At 43.0% G+C, this 6,597-nt stretch overlaps 1 protein-coding gene across 5 annotated transcripts in view; it reads right to left on the bottom strand.

The window, feature by feature from the left end:
• Positions 1-4,155: 4,155 nt before the first annotated feature.
• CUNH12orf50 (chromosome unknown C12orf50 homolog) overlaps positions 4,156-6,597 on the bottom strand; it is a 42,822-nt gene continuing 40,380 nt past the window's right edge. For 4 of the 5 annotated variants that reach the window (XM_006027914.2, XM_006027913.2, XM_006027912.2 and 1 more), the window contains one exon: positions 4,160-4,401. The gene's annotated coding sequence lies outside the window, so the exon portion shown is untranslated. Of the gene's footprint in view, positions 4,402-6,597 lie in introns of all 5 variants that reach the window. The other variant, XM_006027915.2, reaches the window with a different exon arrangement.

The following is a 6,597-nucleotide window of genomic DNA, read 5'->3' as shown; positions in this document are numbered from 1 at the left end:
CTGGTATATTGATAGCTGGAGGAGAGCTGGGCAGGCAGCCAGCGAGCACTTTCCTGTGTGCTTGGCTATCGTCTGCAATATCTTGCACCTGAGAAGCATGCAAAGGATGTCTCTCCAGCCCCTTGGCTGGAAAGCAGAAATACCTATGTGACTCAGTCTCCAGAAGTTCCCGTCTCCTAGTTTTGGAAGGCCAGACACACGCAGGGATTCCTGCTCTCCACCCATGGGGCTGGATAGCAGGATTTCTCACACGTCTCTCAAGCTCCAGAGGCACTGAAGGACACGTGAGAGTGCTCATTGGCTGTCTGCCCCACCTCCCACATGGGCAGGGAGAGAGAAGCCACAGACCCAAGCAATCACTATTCATACCCCCTGGCTGGGGAGGACTGCTGCCATATGCTGGCATGGCGAATTTGAAGTGCTCCAATATGTGTGGGACCTGCAGAGCCACAGAAGTACTTAGAGCACTCCAAATTTGAAGCACTTAAACTATACACCTGTCTGTGGCCATTATGAACTTGCTTTGTGAATAAAAAAATTAAGTTAATTTTTCAAGGCCTTCAAAGCCAGGATTGTCACAAGTACTAAACAATCCACATGGAAAATATAGAGAGAAGGAAAAAGAATTAAATGTTTCTTACACTGTCTTTAAATTAATGCAAAAAAGAAAAAAATTAACATTGTTAAGGTTGCCTCCATAAGATATTCTGTACCCTGAATTATGAGGATGGAGAGACTAGTGAATATACATGTCTAAATTTACTTTGCATGAAAGCCCAAATTAATAGTATTTTCAAGAAGTTAAAAAAAAACTAAGCACAACATTCTTCTGAATTAAAATTTTAAATTGCTTCAGGCAGGCAAGATGTACGATGTTGCTTCAGGACAGCGTGTCATAGAAATTCAAAGCGACAATGTCTAATTAAAAGAAAAAATGGTTTCAGCAGCTTTGCTCTACTACAATACATGAATGTTAAAGTGTACTGCTTTCTGTTCTGCATGGTTTCCCATCTTAGGGTTAAAACGTGTTCTAGATTTTCTATTCTTTCTCTGGTTAGAGAAAATATTCTGATGTATACATAACTGCCTACATGGCTTTGTGGTAGTGTTGGAGGGATGCTGTACCCATGATGGTTTAGTACTGGGCTGGCCAATCTGTGGCACATGTGGCACAAGTGGAATGGGCAGCCTGTGTGTGTGGTACACAACTGATTGGAGAAGGAGCAAGGAATACAATGACACAGGACATGTTCCCATGAATGGCAACGTGTGTTTCCCTAGGGACAAGTAGCAGCGGCACACTTTGTGCCACTGCTACTTGTCCCCGCAGAACACCCGTGCCATGCACTCTTTGGTGCATGGCACTTTAGCCTGGGTGGGGTAGGGAAGGCTGGGACCAGCAACTGCTCTGATCCCAGCAGCCTTACCTGGTGTCCTGGGGGCATCAGGGAGCTGCAGCCATGGCACTCCTGCAGCTGGGAGCCTGGCCAGCTGGAGCCTGGCTCCAGCTGGCCAGGCTCCAGTTTTGGGTGGTGTGTGCTGCACCCTGCTTTTTTTAGCCATGGTTTTTTTTTACCCTGGGATCTTCTGGGGTCAACCCCCACCCTACTGTGCTGCAAAGTATCAGTGCAGGGAATGTCTGCATGTGCGACATGTGGTGCCACAGATGGGTCTGTGGCACTGCATACTGAACATCCATGATCATCTGGACACACCTATATGGGGCAGAAAGGAGAGCATCAGATCAGGCAGAGAGAAGGAAGCAGAAAATACAGGGCAGGAAGCAAAAAATAAAGCAGCAGATCAGGAAGGGAGCACAGAGCAGGAAGCACAGCAGCAGACTGAACAAGTCATTCAGGGAGGGCAGAAGGCTAATTTGTGGTATATCTGTCAAAAAGGTTGGATACCACTGGTCTAGAGAATATGTGAAAGAAGACCCTTTTGGGTGTTATATTTTATTGGACCAACTGTATGGTTGAGAGAGATCTTAGGCAAGCTTTCAGGCATAAGGCAATCTTCCTCAGTTAAATGGCTTTAGTTGTTACAGCATGAATTTGGGATCAAAGCTTTCTGCAAAATCTATTGGATGCAGTAGGAGGCAGTGACTGAAGATTTCTAAGTCCTACTAAATGCTTTGGGGGATAAGCTTCGACATATTTTTAAAACTTTAGAGAGGACACAGCAAAAGGCACTGGTGGAATCACTGGATCCCACGGCTCCAGAAGGAAGTTCCAGAAGAACTATCCTTCAAAACAGCTTTGCTTTTAGGAAAAGGTAAAGCTTGGGGTACCGACTGGAAAGTTTATTAATTGAAATAAATGTATTTTAAAACATGTACAGAGGTAACTTGTTCATCTGCATATACACTGAGTAAAGTATTAGCGTCCTCTTATCTCCTAGCTTTTATACATAATAATTAAAGTCTGTGAAAGAGTACTCAGATCTGGATTAAGACATAGAAATAAACTTGGAAACTAAATAAGGGTGAAAGGTGAGGTTAGATAGGACCACATTATCTCAAGACACCGGCCATCTGTGATGATAGTAAACTTGTAAGAGCAACTGCTCTTGTGAGATATTGTTACCTTAAACACCATGAAAAATGAAAGAAGAATAAAGTTCGTCTCAGTCTTGGAAAAACCAGGGAAAATTCACAAGCTTGAATCCATTTATTAAAACTGAAACTGAAACATGTTGTGTCTGGTTGAGCTTGTGTGTTCATTTCGGTTTGTAATGAAAAACTTCCAGTAATGCAAGATCAAAAGTTTGCTAGAAAATAGTTAAAAGGAAAGCATTTAATTGTTTCTGGGCTTGCGCAGCTGCTCCTATTAAAAAAACCACACGATAAACTACAGTTGTTTAGATAACTTGTTAGTTTCAAAACTGTGCTCTAATTCTGATAACTTCATATTCATATTTATATAGGAGTATAAAGTGTGGCAGATCAGTCAGTCACACATCTGGATGTGAAACTTTAAACAATGTCCCTTGGAAGGTTGAATGGGAATCCACTTGCATAGGTCTAATACCTCTGTAATTCTAATGATGCAGCATCTCTGAAAGTGTCTTTCTGCTGTATTTTCTGCAGTCTTGCAAGCCTATTTGTAATAGGTTATGCATAATAATCTTGACTGTAATCATTACTTTGTAAATTTATTATTGCTCTTCTTTGTTGGTCTTTTCCATGAAAAATTGTGACCTGCTGTAGGTTGCTTTCCACGCAATACTATTCCATTCTCCTTTTTAAACGTTTGAGGGCATTTACTTTTAATCGTTCTGTTCCTTTGATAATTGGACTTTTCCTGTGTGCTCTTTAATTTAGCTTGTGATCTCTATTTTTGCCCAATTCCACTCCACTTGCTCCTGCTAAATGCTTTATAACTTCCTTGTCCAGCCTCAAATTCTTGTCTCAGCATGAAGTGAAGGGGCATTCACCATGCTGCTGCACAATGTTCTCTCCTTTCCTCATGAAATAGGCTGATAAAACACTCCTAGAATCAGATTGAATCAAACATCAGTTCTCCCAGATAACAGGTTGCTTCTTTCTGCTTCACTAAACCAAAACCATGAGTGAAAATGAGGAAAAGATAAGAAAAAGAGGTTCCCTAGTCAAACTCTAGCAGATGTTCACTGCTAATTGTAAATGCACTGAGAATTCAAATCATCTTCTCAGCTTTGTTCTCCATCTTCTTGAATAATCTCTTAAATTGTAGCTTTAAAATGTTTGGAATAATTTACCACAGTTAACTATCAGTCTGGTCATCTTATTCACAATACAATTCTCCTTTCCTTGCAATCAATAGCAAATATTCAAAAATAAGTGAAGAGTCAGTCACCAAATATCAGGGTAAGAGTTAAATGATTACCATCCAAAACCATGTCAAAGCTATCCCTGTGTAGAGTGTGTCAAAGCTGGTATGTATACTGAAATCCTTCTGAAGTGCCACTCAGATTTGCTAGCAAGTCCAGCTAGCCGTATCTATTATTAGATTCAAGGTTTTTTTCTTTATATAGATCAAAAATAAGGTTTTGCTTCAATCTGTACTGTACAGCCAGGGTCAAAGTTAAATAATGACTTGAATTGTCAAAATTTCCAACTAGATTAAACTTCAGCAACATGCTGAATATGCCGCAGATCTTCATAACCACACATGCAGCATAGACTTTTTTAATTTGCATTTTTATCAGGTTTGAGACACTACAGTGTACTTCTTGCATCTTATTTTTACAATTTGCATTTTATCATCTTCAGATTGTCAGTGTAAAATACTTTGTAATCTTATTCTTTGATTTTGCATTTTTATATTTTTTCCTCTAAATTGTATGAGGTATCGTGGTTTTCTTTCGTTCATTTCTCCAAATCAATCTTGGCTTTTTATTTGCTTCCACTTCTTCTTGGCTCTGTAGTCAAAATACATAACAGAGCAAAATTTTGTATATTCTATTATTATGAATCTGTTCTTCTGAAGACTTATTCAGAGTGTAAATGCTTAGAATTTATAACAGTATTTATACTTTATTTAAATAAAGAGAAATGGCCAAGTCTTAATAATCTCTGCACATTCTCAAAATGCCTATAAATACTATCTTTTACTCAACAACTTCCTAAAATGCAGCTTTAAGTACTGTGAGCTAAATTCAGTAAAAGACTTAGGCACCTGACCACAGAGTGGCATTCATTGCTGGTTTCTAGACATAGGGAGAACTGGATGCCTCAGAATGGGTTCCAGAAAAAGCACACATGCTGAGTAGGAAGCTCCTCAGAGCTAGCCAAAAACTCTGAATCTGAAATCCCACTTCTTCATAATTAGGCATCTGACTCAAGGCAGTAGGTAGAAATCTCCATTTACTTAGGTTCCACAACCTGAAACCTTCTCTTGATGGTGGGTGCCTATAAATATTCTTTCAAAGGATGCACTAAGTGGTGGTGGTGGTGTCACCTACCTTTTATATAATAGCTTAGGGCTGAGAATTCTCACCTGGATGTGGAAGACCTGGACTTAATTTCCTCCTAACTATGACAGGCTCAAACAACCAACCTACCAAAAGACTTAGGCTGAGCAACACATGTTTTCAGGATCTCCACTAGGATTAGGCAGGAGACAGGGCTGAGCTGCTTAGGCCAGGAGAATACTGGGTATATGTGGAAGCAGAATTCTAGATGCCTGGTAAACTTTAAAAATCAGAGGTATCTAGTAAGCTGAGATGCCTCCAGGGGTAGGCAACAACAGAACAAGAGATATCTGAATTGCAATTTTGGGCCGAATTTATGCACCCCAGTCCTTTACTGAATTTAACCTTTTGTGACTGTGCGTCTGTGACGGGGCCAACTTGGGGCTGGATCTCAACATAGCCCGCCCACCTGTCTCTGTATGGGCAGTCCACCCAGTCTTGCCTGCCATGATTTGCTGTTCCTAAAACTGGTGTAAAAGTGTGTGAGGCTGCCCATTTTATGCCCCAATGCCAGGGGACGCTGTCCACAGCTCTATACCATCCCTACACTATGGCCCATGCCATGCAGATGGCATCATAGGTTCTTAATAGCTTCGGTCTCACACTGGGCCCCATAACATTTGAGTCTGGACCGCAGCTAGATCCCTCCTAATCAGGTGGTCTACTCTGCCCTCAACCTGGGCTGTCAGCTCCCCAGGCCTCTTTCACTCTTGGGTGTGGCCCCCCTCTGGGACCCTTGGCCACACAGGCCCTGGCCCACCTCCAGGCCAGTCAAAACCCCAGGCCCCCTGGCTTTGTGCATCCCTCACGGTGGGCTTTCTAGCCCTCTTGCCATCCTGGTTCTGGCTCCAGCATTGACCAGGCGAAGGTTTTGTCTAGGCTCTCGCACTGCTAGCCCACTCTCTCTCACATGGGTCCACCAAACACAGGCCTTATGCCCCTGGGTTACCCACCAGGTTGTGGGGGCTGGGGTTATAAGGTGCCCTTCCCGCCTTTCACTGGGGGGGCAACTGGCCTGGCATTTCTGGGGAGCTACCCTGCCACGGGCAGCTCCACCAAAATATCCTTCCCCAGCAGGGTGCACTTTTCAGTCATACCCAGGACCAGGAGCCTCCTGCAATACCCATGGCTCCTGCCCTTACCCCCAAGGTGTTGTGAGCAGCAGCTTAGCTGGGTGTTGTCTTTCGGCTGCTTGCAGCAGACTTTTGCTTCGGCCATGTGGGCCTGGATCTAAAATGGTCGCCTCAACAGGGCTTGCCTGCACCTGCCAGCTCTCAGCCTCAAAGTGGCGGACACCAAAGGTGCTGTCACACACCTTCCCCCCTTTAAACGGCTACCGGGGGGGGGGAAGAGTGTCTCCCTGCTGCTCACCATGTAGGCTCATCTGTCACCTGCAACAGCCCACTAAGTGGCAAGCACCCCAATGCTGCTCCGCCACAGTGTCCATATGTATTAAAGATGTACATTATGTATACGATCTATATAGGTGACTTGCAAAAATTTAAGTAAATATAGGTAAATGGAAAAATCTGTTAAAGGTTGTTTAATAACCTCAGTCAGTCAACCATGGAGCCTGATCCTGCACTCAAAAACTTACTAATTTAGCAGCAATTCTAGCAGGTCAGGCAATAAATTTCAGCCCAT

Source organism: Alligator sinensis, unplaced genomic scaffold, assembly GCF_000455745.1.
Source record: "Alligator sinensis unplaced genomic scaffold, ASM45574v1 scaffold90_1, whole genome shotgun sequence".
In the NCBI taxonomy this organism is placed as follows: Eukaryota; Metazoa; Chordata; order Crocodylia; family Alligatoridae; genus Alligator; species Alligator sinensis.
Note: the sequence above shows the minus strand (reverse complement) of the source record. Positions and strands in the feature narration are given on the sequence as shown.